Below are 20759 nucleotides of genomic sequence, written 5' to 3'. Positions count from 1 at the left end.
ATATAGTTATATATATAGTTGTATATATATATATATAAATGGAAATGAAATCAGAATTTCAAAGTAATATCTGCACTCCATGTTAACTGCAACATTATTCGCAAGAGCTAAGATATGGTAACAACCTAAGTTTCCACTGATGGATTAGTGGATAAAGAAATTGTGGCATACATATGTACAATGGAATATTATTCAGCTACACATAAGAAAAGGAAATCCTGTCATTTGTGAATACATGGATGAATCTGGAGGACATTATGCTAAGTGAAATAAGCTCGACAGAGAAAGACAAGTACTGTATGCTATCATTTATATGTGGAACCCAAAAATGTTGAGCTCTTAGAAATAGAGAGTAGAATAGTGGTTTCCAGGGGATGGGGAGATAGAGAAAATGGGGACATAATGGTCAAAGAGTATGAACTTTCAGTTATAAGATGAATACATTCTGGGGATCTAATGTACAACATGGTGCATACAATTAATAATACCGGATTGTATACTCGAAATTTGTTAAGAAAATAGATCTGAAGTGTTCTCACCATGCACACAAAAATGACAACTATGTGAGGTGATGCACATGTTAATTGATTGTGGCAATCATTTTACAATATATATCAAAACATCGCATTGTACACCTTAAGTACAATTTATACTTCAATAAAGCTAAGAAAAGTAGTCCCTTCCTACACCAATTCTTGCCATTTGGCTTGCTTTGCTTAATGGGATATTAGAAATGTAATACAAATATAGGCTTGAAAAAACATTTGAGCATTGGCACATGACCTCTCGGTTCTCTCAGGATCCTGCCATCACCAATATATGAATAAACTTTGAATATCCTACTGGTAGAATAAAAATCATGTCACCCAGTCACTCTTGTCAAAACTATCAATAGCCAGCCTACTGCTAGACATGTCAGTGAGGCCATCCAAGGTCAGACAAGCCCCAGTCGACTGATCAATTGACTGTAAACTCATGAGCAAGCCTAGCTTATGTCATGAGTCCAGCCTAGACCAAGAATCACCTAGCAGAATTGAGAGATCAGTAGTTTGTTACATAGCATGGGTAGTTGATAGAAGATGGTGATGGATGGTGAGAAAAAGTAAATGGATTGATGATTTGGGGGAGAGGGAAGTGTTGGTAAAGTGGGAGTTAAAAAATAAATGACTTGCAAAGATATAAAAAATTCTTGAGATTGATAATGGTATTGGCTGCACAACAATGTGAATATACTTAATGAAAGGGAACCGCACACTTAAAAATGGTTAAAATGGTAAATATTGTGTTATGTATATTTTACCACAATTTAAAAAATAAATTGAAATAAAGTAAAATAAAATCAATCACTATAATCCACCATATTCCATCACATTCCTATTCATAAATGACACTGTCTACGTAGAAAATTGTCTATATAGAAAATGCCATGGGATCTACATAAAAGTTTCTACAACTAAGTGAGTTTGGCAGGACTGTAAGCTAGAAACTCGATAAACAAAAATGAATCGTATTACATGTGTCAACAATGAACAAATTGAAACAGAAATAAAGAAAACAATAGCGATTTCTATAGCTCCAAAAAATGAAATACTTAGGTACAAATCTAAAATTCATGTGTAGGCTTAAATCTACAAAATGCTGACTTGAACTGCAAGTTTCACAGCACTACACTACAAAGTACCTATACTTAGTGGTTAAGAGCAATGTGAACTGACTCAAAACGCCTGTATTGGAATTCTGGCTCCACTCTGCCTTCTGCCTTGGAATCTATTTCCTCTTTTGTAAAATGAGATTAATAGCCGAACCTACTTAATAAAGTTTCGTCACATATATGTAAAGTGCTTAGTACATCACCTGGCGTATAGTAGATGCCAAAGAAATGAGGGTTATTAACCACTTTGAGATAGTTTCTCCACTGGTAACAGAAATGACACCTGCGCTGTGAAGTGTTTACGACAGTATGGGACAAATATGTTCTTTAGCCTGTATGTCAGTATTTCCACAAAGAACACAAGTCCTTAGGGTTCTTATTTGGTTATAGAAATGGAAGAAGAAAATTGAATTTAGATCTGTTTGATACAAAACACACCCTTCTTCTCAAAACCCCACGTGTGTATGTGTGTGTGTGTGCGTGCATGTGTGTGTGTGTGTATGTGTGTGTATGATGATCTTTCCTGAAGGGATATCCATGAATATTTTTAAATTCTATTTTTTTATCAAGATTGTATGTATTATATATATACTATATATTTATAGTCTCAAAAACAAGAAATAGCCATCAAGATTAGGAATAACAAGAAGAGAAGGAGAGAATCAGAGAAAAAAAATCCCCTGTAGTAACTTCTGAGCATAGCAACTCTGGTTTGCTCACTGCATTCATGCACTGGTGAAGCAGGAGCAGAAATTACAAGTGCCCTGGCTATTATCACACATGTAGATCACCTCGATTACTTTAAGTGATGTTGCTTAATACAATGGACAGCAGCTCTTTAAAACAGGCAAAGCTCTTTTCCAAGTATTGACGTCAGCAGGGCATTGTAATTGTTCCTCTCAATAACTCGACTGCCACTACAGTCACAAATGTCCCCCTGCACGATGGAGACTGCTGCTTTCCACGCAGCGCATAGACACACAGAATGTGCCCTCTAATGACCTTTGTCTTTAGCTTATTAGCTATGTACATCATTTCCAGTTGGAGGTGTAGGTTAGTTGGGGGCTGTGGTTTAGGGCGTATTTAGGTGTGTTTCATCTCTTTTTTCATTTGAGTTTATGAAATTCATTTCAAGAAAGTAAACTTGGAAGACCTCAAACCATATCAATTCACCATGGATGGTGCCCCTATTCAAAACAGAGGGCTGTCTGCCTAAATAGTTTGATTTTTAGGTGAGAATCAGAAAGCCCTTTTCCCCAACTTCAATTCCTTTTCCCACGAGCTCTGACATGCTGTTAGAAATATCAAGGTTATTAAATCTGGTTTAATATTTCAGCTAGATATAATCTATTGGTTCTTTAGCAATGAACAGGACCTAAAGGAAAAGGGACTTAAAGAAGACAAGTTTTAATTGGAACATTAAAACAAAAAGGGATTAGAAGCAGCAAAGAATCTATGAGAGTATTTAAAGGTGCAGGGCAGAGAGGAGAGAAGATACAGAAAGGAGAAGGACTCAAATAAGAACAGAAGTTACTAAAAACAATTTTGCCTGCTCCATTAGAAGAAATTTACCTGGTCTTTCTAAGATTCAGTAATGAGACAATGATTCAATAATTAATTATTTTCTGTGTCCTATCTTGTTATCACACTTGGAGTAATCTTTGTTGAACAGCAAATTCTGAAGATTTTAGGTTTTAATGATAAAGCAGAATGTATCATCTCTTTGAAGTTGGTTATCTTAATTTTGCCTTTATTCACCACAAGCAAGACATGGAAAACTAAAATTTTTCTGTTTTCTTTTCCCCCTGGCCATGTTCCCATCTTCATAAAGATGCTTCCGGAAAGACCAAACTCAAGTCATGTCCCGGATGTGACCAAGACTGGAATATTATCTAGTATCTGTATACAATGCTCGTTTTCTAAGAGAAAACTTACTAAAATAGCTCTTGAAACCTCAGAAAGTCTAATTGGTTTTCCCGCTGTGTTTGAAGACTGTTTTGCCCTGACTGAGATCTGTACATGCTCTGCCTTTGTGATAACTGGCCATGCCCTAGGGCCGGTATAGGGTGGAGGATGACTGTATATGTAAAATAAAGAGATGGCATCTTCATTTCCTGCAAAAATCTTTTTTGTATGAACTGTGTGAACTTCGTCGAGTTTAAATAAGTACTCTGGAGTCTGAGGTGGCTGGATTTCTTTCTGCAGTGTCTAGAGTAACAGTAAACTTCCAGCAAATGAAGACTTCTCAGGAACAGCCAGAGCCACCAGCTTCTTCAAGAAAAGGACAGAGAGAATTTCTTCTGTACTTCAAGAAGACTCTAATGTGGATGTGGATAATGAACCATGTAATAAAGCCCCTGGTTGTACCTCAGGTTCTGTTTAGGGTATAGTTAACAATGTGAACCTTGGAGTCAAAGAGAACTGGGTTTAAATCTCGTGAGTCTGGACAAATGATTAACTCGATTAACTCTCTCTGTTTCAGTTTTCTCATCTGTGAGATGGAAGTAAATAACAGAATGTAAAGCACTTTAATGATGTCCTGGAAGGGCTAACTAAATGGCAGATATTATTATCATTATAGTTGCTCTTGATATTTGTTATCATTGACACAATTATTATTCCTTAAATAGGTATCTCTTTTTGATATGCTCCACAGAGCTGGAGCCAGCTCGCCAATTAAGCTGGGTAGAAAACTAAAAGAGCACTCTAAACCACTTAGGGCCAAGATAGTGATTAGGTTTTCAGCTCAATATGCTGATTAGTTGACAGTAGCTTCCTGGAAGGCTGTGTGGATGAGAATGCTAAGGCTGCTGATGAGATTAGCAGAGCACCATAATCGATTATTAATGTCTGCCCTAAGCATTGGAGGGAGAAGGGTAATACGCTGCTTATTGGCCAACCTTGGCCTAGGTGCTGTGGACCATGGCTCAAGTTCTTCTCGCTCCTTCGAAATAGTGCGGAAAGTGCAAACATTCCCCTTTCTGATTACCATAATTCTAATACTCTTGATATTAAAAAGGGATTCTTGTTGGTACCAAGCTATACCCCAGTTCAAGACCAAACACTGAAAAATGAAGTTTTTGAAAAAGAATTGCTTTAGAATTTCATAGCTTCCTTCTGGGAACATTATTTGGCTACTAGACATCATAATCTGAGTAACATGGTGGTCTCCTCTTCCCCAATAATGACGATCACGGCTTTATATTTTCAGAGCAATTAATTTATAAAATGCTCTTGCGTCCATTAGGGTACTTTATATTCAACTATTTGGCACACGACAAGCACAAAAAGAATTGAAAGCAAATTGGCGTTGGGTATTTCTTAAATCTTATTTCAAGTTCATTGATGATTCCAACACATATGTTTTGTTTCCAAAGTGCTGGCGTTTCACTTCCAGGGTAATGGTATCTGCCTCTTGCTGTGAGCCTCCTTCTGGTTTCTTGACTCTTTAATTTATTTTCCTTTCATTTATGATCCTTCCCCATGTAATACATGTTTGTCCGTTGTTAAAATATTGCCCTCATATTGTGCGGCATGCCCAAGTATTTCCTCAATGAGTCACTTATGGATTGCAGGGCCAATTCTGCTCTCAAGACAAAATGCCAAGGCTAAGATTAGTTCCAGTTTTGTATTAATAATTACAGATTCTTAAGGCTTAGAAACCCCTAATTGCTGCAAAGGTACCAAAATGGTCTAATGGTGGCCTGTGTAGAAGGCAGGCTCTCATTTCTTTTCTGTACCAAAGGGTTGTTTTCCTGTCCTCTTACATAGCTTCTACTTTAGAAGCATAATCCATTTCTCCCACTCATCCAGTCTCAAGAGATTTGGAACTATTTTGCAATAAAAGATGTGTAAGGTTGACCCTCCCTGCCCACGCTGCTCTATGCTCAAATGGGTTGAGTCAGTATTTCCTCTTGCCCTAATTCAGCAATGGGCCCGTTAGTTTTGTCTGATAGATGAAGACCCAATTAAATGATCTTCTTCAGACTTCATCTAACCAAGCAAAAGTTACACAATGATTTAATTAATGGAATCAAAGAACACTGGTGAAGCTGATAAATTCAGACCCTAAAATCTCTTTCCTTCATAGCAACATTCGGGGAAGTTTTCATAGTAGAGAGATTTGTTTGTATTATGAAACTTTGAATTACATAATAAGGGGACTATGCTTTCTTTTCTATTGATAATATGAAAATCTAGATGGCTCAAAATTCCTTAAATGAAAAAATAAAAAACATAATTTATTATTGATATGATTTCAAAGTCCAACAAAAAACCATTAAGGCTACATGGCTCTTTATCTCTTGCATAATTGTTTTCACCAAATTAGGGTTTGGTATTATATTCTTGGTATACATTAAAAGGTGCTACAGGAAACAACCATATGAAATCTAATTTTGCATTCAGTGTGGGGATTTGAATATATTTTCCACCATAACTCAGTGCATCTCTATGTGCTCTGCCTGAGACATTCTTGAACTAAGTTCTATGGAAAGCAGTGATTCCTTTGAGGAATTGATATGTTTTTCTCCTCAAGCACAATAACAAATAATAACCGATCAAGTATCTCTTTTTTATTGCTGTTTTGCCTATTAGGAAGCTCAAAGAAAGTTGTGTGGTTCAACTTCAGTATGAAACTTAATATATATAGTTAGAATTAGAAATGGCTTAAACAATACAGACATGTAATATCTCATTAATAAGAATACTTGTGGGGAGGCGGGGGATTACTAGCACTGGTGTAGCTGCTCATCGATGTCATCAAAAACACAGGATTCTCCTTTCTATTTTTTTGTCCTACCATTTTTGGCTATGATCTTTTCAATCTAATGCTTTCTGCCCCATGTCACATGATGGCTGCCATATGACAAGGTCATATGTCCATATTCAGGGAAGGAAGAAAGAGAAGTGTTGGGTCAGCAAGTTTTTTCCTCCCTGTTCATCTTAAAAGGAAACAAAAGCATTTCCAGAATTAATCTACTTACATCTCATTGGCATTTCTGGATCACATGACTACCCAATAAAGTCAGAGTTATGTTAGCCAATTATCATAGGCAACCTTAAATCTAAGGAGTTGAGAAAAGTTTAAGATATGGCACCTGCTTTCTTTCAATAAATTTAGCCTCTAGTTGAAAGGCAATTCATATGTGAAAAATTAAATAATAATGAGACAATAATAATAATACAAATCAATAACATGTGAGGTACATAAGGCATTCATTATGCAATACCAGGTGAGTGGTCTAGAGCAGTATTTCCTATCCTTTTTGGCACCAGGGACTGGTGATCCTGTGAGAATCTAATGCCTGATGATCTGAAGTGAAATTGAGGCAGTGATGCTAGCGCTGGGGAGCGGCTGCAAATAGAGATGAAGAAGCTTCTTTCACTTGCCTGCTGTTCACCTCCTGCTGTGTGGCTCAGTTTCTAACAGGCCACAGACCAATACGAGTCCATGTCCCAGGTGTTGGGGACCCCTGGTCTAGAGAGTAAATGTTTATGGATCTAGCCAGTAGGTAGGTAAATGTAGATAGAAGGTCTAGATAGTAAATGTGAAAGATCCTCACTATGACTTGAAATGAACAGCATGGGTTTTAAAGAATAGGAAGAATTTGATCTAAATCTTATAAAAGAATGAAAGAGAGAATTAAATGCCGTCTTCTTTTGTCATTAAGACCCAGAACTACATGTGTTCTGAAGTAATTTTTGTTATCTGCAAATCTTCCCATCTTCTTCAACAGATAATCAACTTTGAATTGTAGAGATTTTTTTGAGGATCCGTGGCCCATCAGCTACCTGAAAATCAGGAGTTTAGTGATAAGGTAAAATAGCATGAACAGAAGAAGTAGGTAGCTGGTGTAATAAACTAATAAATAAATATATCTGTAGGGCATAAGAATTGGAAGTCTTAGTGGAGAAAGGAGAGTAGAAGATTTGAAGCCTGAGGTCCTGGGGTGCAGTTCCAGTTGACATTTTACTAGCTGTGTGAACTTGGGCAAACTAACTTTTTAAGCTTCGGATTTTCTCAGAAAAATGAAGATGATTATTTCTACCATGTTGACTTGTAGAGATTATATAAACTAATATCCTAGGAAGTACTGTGTAAACTTTAAAAATGAGGTACAAATTATTATTTAAAAGTAATACTCTTTTCAATGATAGACTTCTTCATAAAGATTTGATTTCTATCACTATCAAAATTCTCATCTAATAATTAGGTTCAATGCTTGCCATTGACTTCACACTTGGTGTTGGGGATCAAAGCTGACAAGTCCACTTAGTCTAGGGCTAGTAAGTACAAAATGGCCTCTGGAATAGCAGGCAAATATTAGGTTCTCTAGTTCTTTTAGGGATTGGCTGACTCCTCTCTGAAGCCTGTCAACTTAGAGAAAATTCTCAGATGTCAGGATGAGTGTGGTTCATTACAGGTATGTACATCATACTAGCTCAAGTAGAGTTCATGCCTTTGTTAAAAGTAGGTTTATAATGGAGCAAGATCTTACCTTTCCATTTTGGGAAAGCCTGACATCATATCTGTAAAAATGGCATGAACCTCCAAAGAAAGCTTTTGGGATAAGGATAGCAGGTGATGTTCAACAGTGATTCAAGCTCCATTTGCTAGATTTATTCATGGAAACCTTAAAAATAATTTTGGGAAAAGCCGAGTAATGACCATCCTGTAGCTCTCACACCACTAGCCTCCTGAAATAACTAACAGAAATAAGAAAATGGCCTAGTCATATATTATAAAGAAACCACCACATGGAGCACTAAATACTAGACAGGATGCAGGACTTTTCTTCTAATCTTAATGCTGTAAATTTGCAATAGAAGGAAGAATAATACACTAGCAAATTTTAAATAGAACTGAGCAGGTCTTATCCATTCTATTTTAGAGAGATTCAATGAAGTGTGTACTGGGTTTCCAAAATTGTTGTAATGAATGTTACATGGAAACTTATGGGTGCTCATCTAATTGGACCCACCCCACTGGACCAACGGGAAATGTTAATCTTGCAGACCATGAGAGGCTGTATCCAAGTATATGTCTAGTGTGTTTTGTTGTTACAGTCTTAGCGTCAAATTCCAGACATGGTACTCATTCTCATTATTGTCTGTTGACCCTATTATTTAGCTGGAATAAAAGACTTTAAACAAATAGTCCAGATGGGTGACTGACACCAATAATGTAGTAGAATAATTATTTCAAAAAATCTTAAGTGCATTTAAACCATTAGTTTCCTGGACATACTAAAATTTACAGTTCTGTTTCTGGGAAACAAAATAAAATTTTGTATTTATTGCATTACTCTGTGACACTCTTCATGAATTAGTAATTCTCTAGGGACCTTAGAGGAATAAGATTAACCTGTTCTTAGGCACTTCCTAGATGCCCAAATCTTACATATTGCATCTGATTAAATCCTCATAGCCATTCCAAAGGGTAGGTGTTATTATCATTTTTCCATGGATAAAGTGAAACCTGAGCAGGTTAACCGATTGACTCAAAATTCCTAAGACATAGAGTTAGGATTCTAAGTAGAACTCACTAATTACACAGTCCCTTCTCTTCAATGATTGCAAAAATTGTCCTTTTTCCCTTATAGCATGTTGTCTCTGGATATATTATTAAGAATTCTTAAACATATGTGTGTGTGTGTGTGTTGCGTGTGTGTGTGTATGCGTGTGTGTGTAGATAGATAAATAGATAGATAGATAGATAGATAGATACATAGATACATAGATACATAGATACATAGATACATAGATACATAGATACATAGATACATAGATACATAGATACATAGATACATAGATACATAGATATAGTTGCCTTCTTATCACTGCAATGCCTAGGAAATAGGGTTAGGAGGAATTCTGACCAATTGGAGATTCTAATTAACTAAAGATTAATATTTTCTTTAAAAATCTTGTTGAAACAATTCTTGAAATGGCCCATCCTTTTCTTTGGCTTAGCAGAATATAGTGACTAAAAGCAACCTTTCCTCTGATCATGCCATAGTCTTGACCCTATCTTTGCTCAAATATTACCTAACCAAGAGCCCTGCTATGACCATGCTTGGTAAAAAAAAAAAAAAAAAAAATCACTCCTCATTCTCCCCTCACTCTATCACCCTTGCACTGCTTTATCTTTTTCTCATAGCATTTATCATTAATTGATAAATTACATATTTATTTATTTACTTTTTATCTGCCTCCGTTAGAACTTAAGCTTCATGAGAGAAGGGCCTTTGTTATACCTAGAGTTGTTTCTCCAGGGCCTAGAACAGAGCCTGGAATGTAGTTGGTACAAACAATATTTATTAAATAAATTAAGGAATGAATCTGATTAAATATCAGTTCTAACCATTTCATCCTGTTGCCACAAATAGATTGGGCTGAATTTATGTTTGTATGACACCCTGTCATTCATTATTTGGCACTTAAGAATAGGGTTGTTTTTAATAAAGCTGTTGCCACAATATCTGATTCTTCCTCATACAAACAGACACAGGGCAGCCATTTAAGTAAATTAAGACTCTGGCAAGTTGGAATTAGTCCATCAATGTTGTTCTATAATTTAAAGAAAAGAATTGGTTTTTTGTGTTTTCTGTTTGTTACACTGTGCATTCTTTTATGCTGAGCATGTACCATTCACTCTTAAACAAAGAACATAAACTTTGAAAACTACTCCATTCTAAAGAAATCAAGTTCCAATTTTCTTAATGTTCTCTACAGAGAGATTCCTGAAAGGGGAGTATCCTTAGAGAAGACATCCATTTGCAGATTACTTTCTCGCAGCCTTTCTGGCTGTTGCCTGCACAATCACTATCTTCCTATATGACCCTGGTTAACTGTATTTTTTTCTCTCTCTTGTATGTAGGGTAATCTACATGCTGTTTATAAAAGACAGAGTGAAGATGACTGAGTAGTCGGGGATAGAGAAAACCTATTCTGAATAGTCTATATATATTTGGCACCTGAAAATAGGACTTGCAGTGGTGAATCAAGTGAATGGAGTTGTCATATCAAAGATGCATGTGTCTTTTGAGTATAAAACAGGCCCCAATTGCTACATTTTTTATTGCTGTCTTCAGGGTGTAAGTCCAATGTATTTGGAAGCACTGATGAACCTTCAGACTGTCTGAAAACCTTACTGTGAGACTAAATCATAATGAGAGGGATTCACATGGTGTTAAGAGCTTGGGCTCTGTTGCCAGGTGACCTTGAGTGTGAATCCTGGATCTGCCACTTAACTGGTTGGGTGACCTTGGGCAAACTTCACTGTATACTAAATGAGGGTCATGGCACTCTAAAGGTAAGCACATAAGGTTATGAACAGTGTGTTTTACATTGGTAGGCCTTGAAGAGTGCCTAGCACATGTTAGGTGCTTAATAAATATTTGTTGAAAGCAAAAATACCTGGCTTAAACTGTGTCCATCAGAGTCTCTTTTTCATTGATCTGGAATTGGGCCCAAAGGGACTAATGTAAGCAGCAAGTACTACAACTATAAAGTCTTATAGTTTTAAAAGCCGAGGCTCTAATATCAGGAAAGCAATTACAGATCACTCTGTGAACAAAAGAATAGGGTCAAGAAGAGAAAGAAAGAGAGATTTTCAATCCTCCCATTTTCAGAGCTCTAATTCTTCTAGCTCTCTGCTTAGGAGACTTGAGTGCATTTCTGTTTCTTACAACCGAATGATCCCTGACTAACACGGAAATGCCCTTCATAAGAGATTTTTGAGTCCTAAAGGGCAGAGGAAATGCTGGTGTGCCTTTTTATCTCCAGAGTCTACCACAATTATCTATAAATAATACATATATATGTATATATATGAGATACAAATTTATATATGTATATATGTATATATATGAATAATTAACAAAAAAAGTTCAACTTGAAAGTTAATTCCAATAATGTAGATGCAGTGATCCCTACCTTAGTTTACCCTCCTAAGGCTATATGTCTCTTTTGTACTCCCTTTAGATTTTTTCCATCGTCTAACTCCTTTCATGCCTCCCTGAATGTTGTCCTCAGCATCTTTGCATAGGACACATAAAAAGGTTATTTAAAAATGAAATCCTCTCCACACCAAGCAGAACCCAAATTCTAATGAAGAGAAAATGGAGTAGTGTTTCTGAGTGTTCTATGTCAAAATGTGAATGTACATTGCCCAAAGGCACCAGTTCCACCATCTTTAATAGAGTGGTAGGCTTTATAAATTTATATCTTCAAAGAGTTGATTTTAAATTATTTTATGGTTATCGATTTTTTTTTTATTCTTGAACCAGAAGTATGGTTTTCATACCAACAAATGAATTGAAAATTCTGCTCCTAAGTATCAAAAGCGATTATTTTATAGAAGAAAACTAGGGCTTACATTTAATTGTAACAAATATTGTCCTAGTAGGTGATCTAATCTAAATCTGAATCCATGATTCCACCCCTTCATCTCATCTACCTTTACTACAGTCCCTCCCAAGACAGAATTTCATTTTGATGGGTTGTTGGCTTCATCATGTGTCTTGTGATGCAAACTGCCCCTTTTCTATCAAAGACTACTTCTGATGATAATCCTCTAGGGTTCTTTTTCAGTTAATTTTACCATGCTGTGGATTTAATGATATATTTTCCACCAGAGATGGAATCTCTCTATCTTTGCATTAATATTTTTTCAATTTTTGTATGATCTACCATTTAAATATCATCATTTATTACATTTTGGATAAGGTATTCACAATGATTGTAAAATTAGTTATCCATATTTTGGGCTCTTATATATCATTCCTTAATTGATCTCCTCTCCTCTCATTGTCACCCCTTGTTCTGGGTTCGCTGCAATTAGTGAGTGAGAAATCTTTAACTGAATAGGATAAAGAGGAGAACAATTGATATTACCCCAGAGTCTTCTATACCCTGACAAATAATAATCACAATTTAGAATGCTATCTTGTATTAGATTGATTTTCAGGGCCAGTTACCCACACTAACTAGGACAACAATACAGTAATGTGACCATTTGAAGGTTAAATCCACTTGTCAAACTTGTCATCACTTTTGAGAACTATTTGACCCAAGCTGGACTTAATTTGATTGCAAAAGTCTCTATACTTATAGTCAGGAGAAATGGGCTTCAACTTTCCAAGCAAGAGGAACAAAAGCTTAAAGTAGGGCTGTGCTGTTAGTAAGCTATGATTTTGAAATCTTGAGATCTGGCTCAAGGATGGACATACAGCCACAGGGAAGCCCAGATGTTCTGTTCTGTTCTCAGATCCAGCACTTGCAACCTTCCAACAGAGATATCTCCTCTTGCCACGCATGAAGCCTAGGTGTAGGTATAAATCCACTTCCTCTGGTGCTCCCATGATGGAAAAAGCCCAAGTTGAAACAGCTTCTGCCTTGACAGCCCAATGAACAAGCAATATTATGATTCTGTTCAGTCCTAGATCAAAGTTCTTATGCTTAGAACTATTATGCTCTTCCATATGTGGATTGGACCTTCAGCAGACGATCTGGAGGCAGTTTTGATTATCCCTGACAAATGACCCATCTTTGTTGAATTCTGGGTAGTCAGGGATCTGTAGGAGGTATTTGGGAAAAAGTCTCAAAAAGAAGTAGAATTCCTAGTTTGAGGAACTGACTAGTATGAGGTCTCATAGGAAGCTGAAGTGGTAATTCCAAAATGCCATTGTTTACTAACTTGTAGCATTATCAGCACAGCATCCAAAGGCACCTCACCTTAGCCATGTCAATAAGTTCCTCTGCAGAATTTGAAAAATCAGAGCTGAGGAAAGGGAGGCAGCCTCTCTTAGGTGGCAGGAGCTGTAAGAAGAGAGATTTGGATAGTCATGTTTCCCACCACAAAGAAAAACCTGGTTCACTATGGGAACAAGTGAAACTGACCCAGAGAGAGACCAGATACAAGGATGAGGCCAGAGAGCCCAGTTACCATCCAGCCCTTGGTTTCCGTTGTTCCTGAGGTCCAGAGGCAGGTTTCCTTTTTCCGCAGTTTGTTGTTCAACTATTTCTTAGATTATATAAAATATCTTCAGAAAACTTCCAATTAACTCTTCTTTCCTGGACTAAGCTAGTTCCAGTTGGGTTTTTGCTAATTTCCACTCAAGAATCCTAATTATATGTATATGCTTGGGAGTTCAAAACCAGACATCAGTCAGGCCATTCTAATGATACCTGGGACCAGAGGTGGTTTGCAATTAGTCCAATTATAATTTTTCCCAATCTGCCAGCCACAATTAGGAGAGCTATAGGCAGGAATCACAGGTTTCCTAACCCTTAGCACAGGTTCTGTGCTAAGGGTTAGAGTACAATTTCAACAGGAAGTTTCCAGATCAATTCCTTTATACTTAAACATTTGTTCAGTAACACATTCTCATGGCCTCCCTTTTACTGACTGAATACAAATGGTCACTGAATGAAGAATGGGCAGAACCAAACCCCAGGTGTTCATCTAAATATCTCTACTTTTTCTCCTTTTGCCCATTAGATTATATTTTTAAATAAAGCTTTTACTTTTACACGTAATAAATACTATCTTTGGGCCCTTTAGAATATATGCCTCCTAATTTTATAACTTTAAATTCCAATAACGTCTGATGACATTAAACCATTTCAGTTCTCATTCCCTATATTTCTGGAGCATTCCATAGGCCCGAATATTTTCAGCTCTTAACATATCCATTTCTATTCCCTGCAACTTTCTAACTTCTCCAGCACTAGTACCTGACACAGAGTCAGCTCTCAAAAGCCAATTGTTGAGCGAAAAAGCAACCCTGCACGTGTTGAAGAAACCTTGTGAGTTGATTAATTCTTCTCTTCCACTAGGTGGTGCTGGTTGACACGTTGTCTGCCTTGAAGGGTTTAAAGGCTTAAATCTGTCACCATTTGGTTGGCCATAGCACTTGATGAGAGGCAGCAAGTTTATTTGTCGAAGCCAGGAATTTCTGAGTCTCTGCTGGGTTTTTTCCTCTGACTACATGTGTGGGCTTCTTAATTTCTTTATTCTTAAATAGGGTTAACGGCCCTTTACCTAGCTGTGTCAGAGGATGTGGTGAGGTATTCTGCTCTCTCCTGACACTTCTCAGGGACACTGTTTTAAAAAACTAGATGGAAAAGGGGCTATTTGACTAAGAGAGAAAAGATATAGGCTTGAGCCACCAATACTCGACACCTCACTATTACCCTGGCCACTGGTCATTATTATTTGGTTTGCAGGTTATTGGTGACCCTGGGGTTCTCTTTTTTTTGTCCATGAGGTTGTATTTTAGATATAACTTTTCCTTTCAAATGCAAAAAGTACTTTCCTAGGATCATTTTTTCATAAACTTACTAAGGAATCTTTTTAAAAAACTCATGTTTGGGCAGGACAATGTCTAATGCAGTAGCATTCCATTTATTGGGCATCATCTGCGAAAGAGGTGTTGCGTACCAGCAAATTTTCCAGATATTCAAAACTTCTTCCTTTCCATGTCAAATCTTTTGAAAAATTTGCAGAATTGGAGTAGACGAAAATAGTCCTAAAACGGATTATGCATGCTGTGCTTTCTTAAAGATAATATGCTAAATTTAATTTATTTAATAGCTCATAATCACATTTATCTGTCTGTCTATCTATCTATCTATCTATCTATCTATCTATCTATCTATCTATCTATCTATCTATTCTTTTTTCTAAGAGCTGTTTTGGTAAGGTAGTATTTCCTCCCAGAAAACCTGCTAAATGCTTCTACCAGTTTTCCTAAGTGTACTTTACCTTTTTCTATTTTTCAAGTTTACAGTTGATGGCACATCTTGTGCTGGATATCAGGTTGGTAGTCTGCTCAGTGTGGGTTAGCACAGGTGTTAATCTTCTCAACTGAAGTTCTGTGTGCTAATATCCTTGGACAGAGGACACTGCTCCCTTCCTGCCTTCCATGGGGTCTTCTGGATTCCTGAATATCTCAAACCCCGGGGACAGTAACTCAGCCGATAGTCCAACAGGAAAACTCACTCTGGGCACAGTCACTCCCAGAACTCCTCTTTCTATTCATAATCCATAATGGAAAACAGCTTTATTAAAGATACCAAAGACGTAGCATTAACATAATAAAATAAGGAGCTGGAGGGGAAAATCTACAAAAGTCAGAGCCACAATGGTAGGTTCTTACCAAAAAGTGAAAGGGCGGAAAAGAGAAATAGCAGACAGGACTCTTTTATTTAAAAAAACATAAACTCAATTTAAAGTGGCTTAAGATTAAACAGTTACCAAACAGAAAAAGATCTGGAAAAATTCAGGAGAGGTGGATACAAAGGCTCAAAGAGCCTCCAGGACTTGACTGCACTCCATCTCTGCCTTACTTTCCTCTACTTTGGCTTCATGCACATACCTGCCATCTCCCCAGTGTAGGTATGAATGGATGCTGGAGGAATAAAACCAACAGATTTGTGCTAAAGAAGTGAGTGGAGATGAGCAAGTGAAGCCTGGATACCAACTTACCAACTCCTATTACGACTCAGAGAAATTCTACCACCATGCCCTCCCATTGGGTGCCTACCTACCATATGACCTACCTTTATCTTGAAGATTCTCCTTTCACCTTCACCTGCTCCCAGGCAGACTCAAGGATGGAAGAGGGAGAAGGCAAAGCTGCTACTGAAATCTCCATTAGCCAACCATCTCTGAATTCTCCAAGATCTTTTATCTTTTTGGTCAGATCCTCAATAACTTCAGCTGATTTTTTCATTCTTATGATAGATCTTCAATAGGACCAACATCAGGACCATTTTTCCAAGGACCTGGATACTGTAGAAAACAATCAAATATAGATCCCTGGCTAGCCCATGTTACTCTGATGATTGACTATACTATCATATAAGAAGACTACCTGTGAAGCAAATCTAGGCTGTTCTTCTGGCCTAGTTCCCCACTATTGAATTGGAAATTTTAAAAAGCTCTAGAGAACTCCATGGATATCATCTTCCTTGTTCTTTCTTTCCTTCTTTCCTTCCTTCCTTTCTTCCTTCCTTCCTTCCTTCCTTCCTTCCTTCCTTCCTTCCTTCCTTCCTTCAGTCCTTCCTTCCTTCCTTCCTTCCTTTATTCCACAAGAATGGACGGAGATCCTTCTATATACCAATCACTGAGGTACAATCATGAAGGCAAGATTCCTAACTCGGGTCCATGAACACTGGTTTTAGTGGGGGGTGAGGATATTTCCTGAGGTTGTATGCAAATTTCACCACGTCTGTGCATTTTTTTCTGAGAGAGGATTAATAACTTTCACCAAAGTTGCAAAGAGACCATGATCAAAAGGGTTTAAGAGTTACTACTCCAGAAAGAAAGAGGGAGATGGAAAAAGAGAGAGAGAGATGCAATTCCTGATGAAAGATTTCTATTGTTTGACGGAAAGCCAAGGAATGAGGGTGATTTCAGCTGAGCTGGACTTAAATCATCTCACTTTCCCTAAAACCATTTCCAGGTAGGATTGAGATTCTAGAAAGTATACTAATGAATGCTTTTTTCTTCTTCTTTCTTTTTTCCTTTAATGGTGAAGGAGCCTATTACATGTTGATTTTATTAAATTAGCCACTGCCTGTCCCCCAACCCATCTCTTCACCAGGAGACATTAAGCAATATCCTAATCAGACCACATGTGGAGTTGGGCAGTGTCTGGCCTTCCTGTGAAGTAGATGAGGCTTGGTTTCAGTGTTCCCCTCTTCTGTTCTCCCTCCTGAACCCCCATCCTCTAAACATGTCCCTCCCCTCAGGGCCTATCTTGTGCCCCATTCTTCTTGTTCTTCTTCATCCATACCAAAGGGTTAATTAATACCAAGGTGTTGGTTGATGAAGGAAGGAACTCACGGTTGCATTTCAAGTGATTAGCCAATAAATTTGAAAAAGGTCTTCAGAATTCAAAGGACTGAAGTTTTGGTGGCTGAGTGATTGTCAGAGGAACTAGTATTTTGAAACACTAAAGACTCCTAAATCACACTATAAAGATACCTGCTGATTCCCAAGTGAAGTGCATACTCATCCTGCTGGAATCACAACAATGGGCCATGACTTCCGGAGAGTCACTGGGCCTCTCTGATTATTAACTTCTTTCTCTGTCAAGTAAGAGGTTTGGACTAGATAGTCTCCAATGTGCCCTCTAGCTTCAAAAAAAAAAAAAAAAATCAGAGGAGTGAATGAGAATTAAAAAGCTACTGAAGAGAAGACTTGGGTTCAATGTACAAATAAATTCCCAGCAAGCAGAAATGTCTAAACACAGAATGGGAGGTAGTGAATACCCTGTAAAGGAGATGTTGATGCTGAAGCTGGACAATCCTTTGCAGAAGATATTATAGATAGGATTTCTTTTGTGTTTGCAAACTCATTTGTTCATTCAACAAATACTGAGGATGCCCCATCTATCTGCTATGCACTGATGAGTCAACATTGAAACATGACACTGACAATTTTTGCCCTTAATTCTGTATTCTAGACTGAGGACCAAGCAGGTAACACATGCCTACACTGGCCAGTTGTGACACAATGGGGAGAGGTGAGACCTGAGGCAAGCTAGAGCACATATACCCTTACTAATTCAAATGTTAAAATGATACTCATTTTGTAGGCCAGATAAAATAGGTTTGCAAGCTGAATTTGACATTGATCACAAAGTGGCAATCCATGATCCAAATTATAATAAAGATTTATTTAGCACTTAGCATGTACAACACTGTTCTAGGTGCTTTACGTATATTAAATCAGTTATTCCTATAATTAAGTTACTCTTATTAGGGACAATTATCTTCATCTAACAGATGAGAAAGCCAAGGTACAGAAGAGTTAAGTTAGAAGTCCAAGTCATGTGGCCAGCAGAAAAGTCTGACTTCAGTCCCATTTTTGAAACTCTATGTTGCCTCTACATAGATGATTTCTTGGGTTCTGAACTTTTTTGATTATGTGGAATTGGCCTTATTTGATCAAACTAAAGAGAGTTAATGGGAAGTTTTATTTACTTCTATTTTACAATGAACTGCTTTATATAGGTTACAGTGAAGAGAGTCAGAATTCATCTCAGACTTGAACCAGAATGACTTCTGACAATACATGTCATTTTTTTTTAATTGTCTTCTCAAAAGTAGGTAAGCCCCAGAAGATGCTGGTGTCAGATAGTATCCATCTTTGCTAAGCATCCAAAAGCTTGGGTGGAGCAGTGGACAAATAATCGAAGAAGAGGAAGCGATCTGATCATCAAGTATAACTGTTAAAACTTGTTGAGCATATCTCTTGCACTTCTTAAATTCTACCATGTTATGGTCAATTTGCTTGTTTCTTTAACATTTAAAATAGAAGATTATGGTGGCCAATGGTTGGTTTCATATTAGAATCATGTGGGGAGCTTTAAAAATCACATAATGCTGATGATCCTTGCTGGGCCACACTCTAGATGATCTAAATCTAGAATTTGGAGGTGGGATGGGGCCCTAATGTCTGTACTTTTTAAAGTGTCCTAGATGATTCTAGTGCAGCCAGGGTGAAGAACCACCAACCTAGGCCAAAATAAGATCTGGATTTGGGGAGAAGAAAGAGGAGAGATGGTAGCACAGACCTCAGGTAAGAGGGTGCTCAGGTCATCAGCAGAGAGGAGGCCATGGTGCTAATCTCCTTATCTCATTCTCACACACACACACACACACACACACGAAATGCTTTAATCTATTTGATTCTAGAGAATAGCTTGGTATGAACAAGACAGTGATGAGAAGAAATGAATTAAAAATCTCTGCCCCAACTTGGGCCAAGTTGGGTCTCAATAACGTGCAGTTGTAGGCAATCCTAATATCATAGCCTTGTGGCTTTCTTCTGAAATACTCTATACTCTGTGCTTAGAAGTGGAAAGAGGATGTGAGGGTGATCTGGCTGTGACATGTCACCCCATTGATCACCAGGGTTGGTTTGACTGATCTGGCTGGCTAGGCAGATGTCCCCTTCCTCTCTCACCGCTCCATGTGCATCCCTCCTGAGGCTGTGTGCTCAGTCAAAGAGGGCGACCTTCCCTGATAGAGGAGAGGACCGTTCTTCGATCAAGTGTATACGAGTAGCTGCACTCCCCTGCTAGAATCTCCAAAGTCCCAAGGTCCATTTGTAGGTGAACATAGGGTAGTCAAGCTTCCAAGACTCCAGATAAATCCAAATGAGGCACTGCATGTGGCAGTCTGCCTTTCTTTAAACAAACAAACAAACAATAAAAAGTGGAAAGAGCAGGCCTGGGGGTTACTTAGACCTTTAGGTAGACAAGATGGACACAGAGGCCTCTTGCTAGCCACAGAACAAAGGGGTGACAACAGTCAGTCAATAAATTCCATGAAGATTGTCTTTGTGTCACAAATACAATGAGACAGTGACTCCTATGAGTGAACCCCACTGCTAGTGGGCACATGTTATTCCACTGCCCAGGGAATGCAACCTGCAGTGAATTCCCAGACCAAGAGAATGGTGGTCCACTACACACATATCGATGTCCCTTAGATACCTTTCAAACCTCCATTGCCATCCTTTGGAGTTTTGTTTTTTTATTTCAGACAACTTTGAGACATATAACCATCCTTCCAGTTATTTCTGTTATAATAACCTTCTTGTACCTCATGGGACTGCCAATTCCAGCCACGACACAGCTGATTATGAATTTGTGACTCAGTGGTCGACATTTTAAGACAACCTTTAGCCAGTTCCAATAAGGAGGCGGCAGCCAGCATCTTCTAGCAATTACTGTAATTTACGTATTGAAAAAACAAATAGCAATGCTCAGATTTCTGTAAGAGATTCTCGACTAACTACATGAGGGTAGAGTTTCATCTGTAGGCAAACCAACTTCTTGTCATTCACCTCTGATCACAGGGAGTCTCAGAATAAGTGCTTTCTGAGATTAAATTGTGGCTTTCTTTTCCTATTCCCCACCCCCTCCCCCCTTCTTTTTTATTTAACTATCCTCGGTTGCAGCCGGAACCCGAGAGTTAGCATGTACGGCGTGCCTTCCAACTGAACTGCCTGATAGTCTATGACTCAGCTGTCCAGAGGCACAGCTGGCTTGGCATTAATTTTAAAAGATTTCTCTCTCTCTCTCTC

Source organism: Pteropus alecto, unplaced genomic scaffold, assembly GCF_000325575.1.
Source record: "Pteropus alecto unplaced genomic scaffold, ASM32557v1 scaffold155, whole genome shotgun sequence".
Taxonomy (NCBI): domain Eukaryota; kingdom Metazoa; phylum Chordata; class Mammalia; order Chiroptera; family Pteropodidae; genus Pteropus; species Pteropus alecto.
This window is presented reverse-complemented; position numbering follows the sequence as displayed.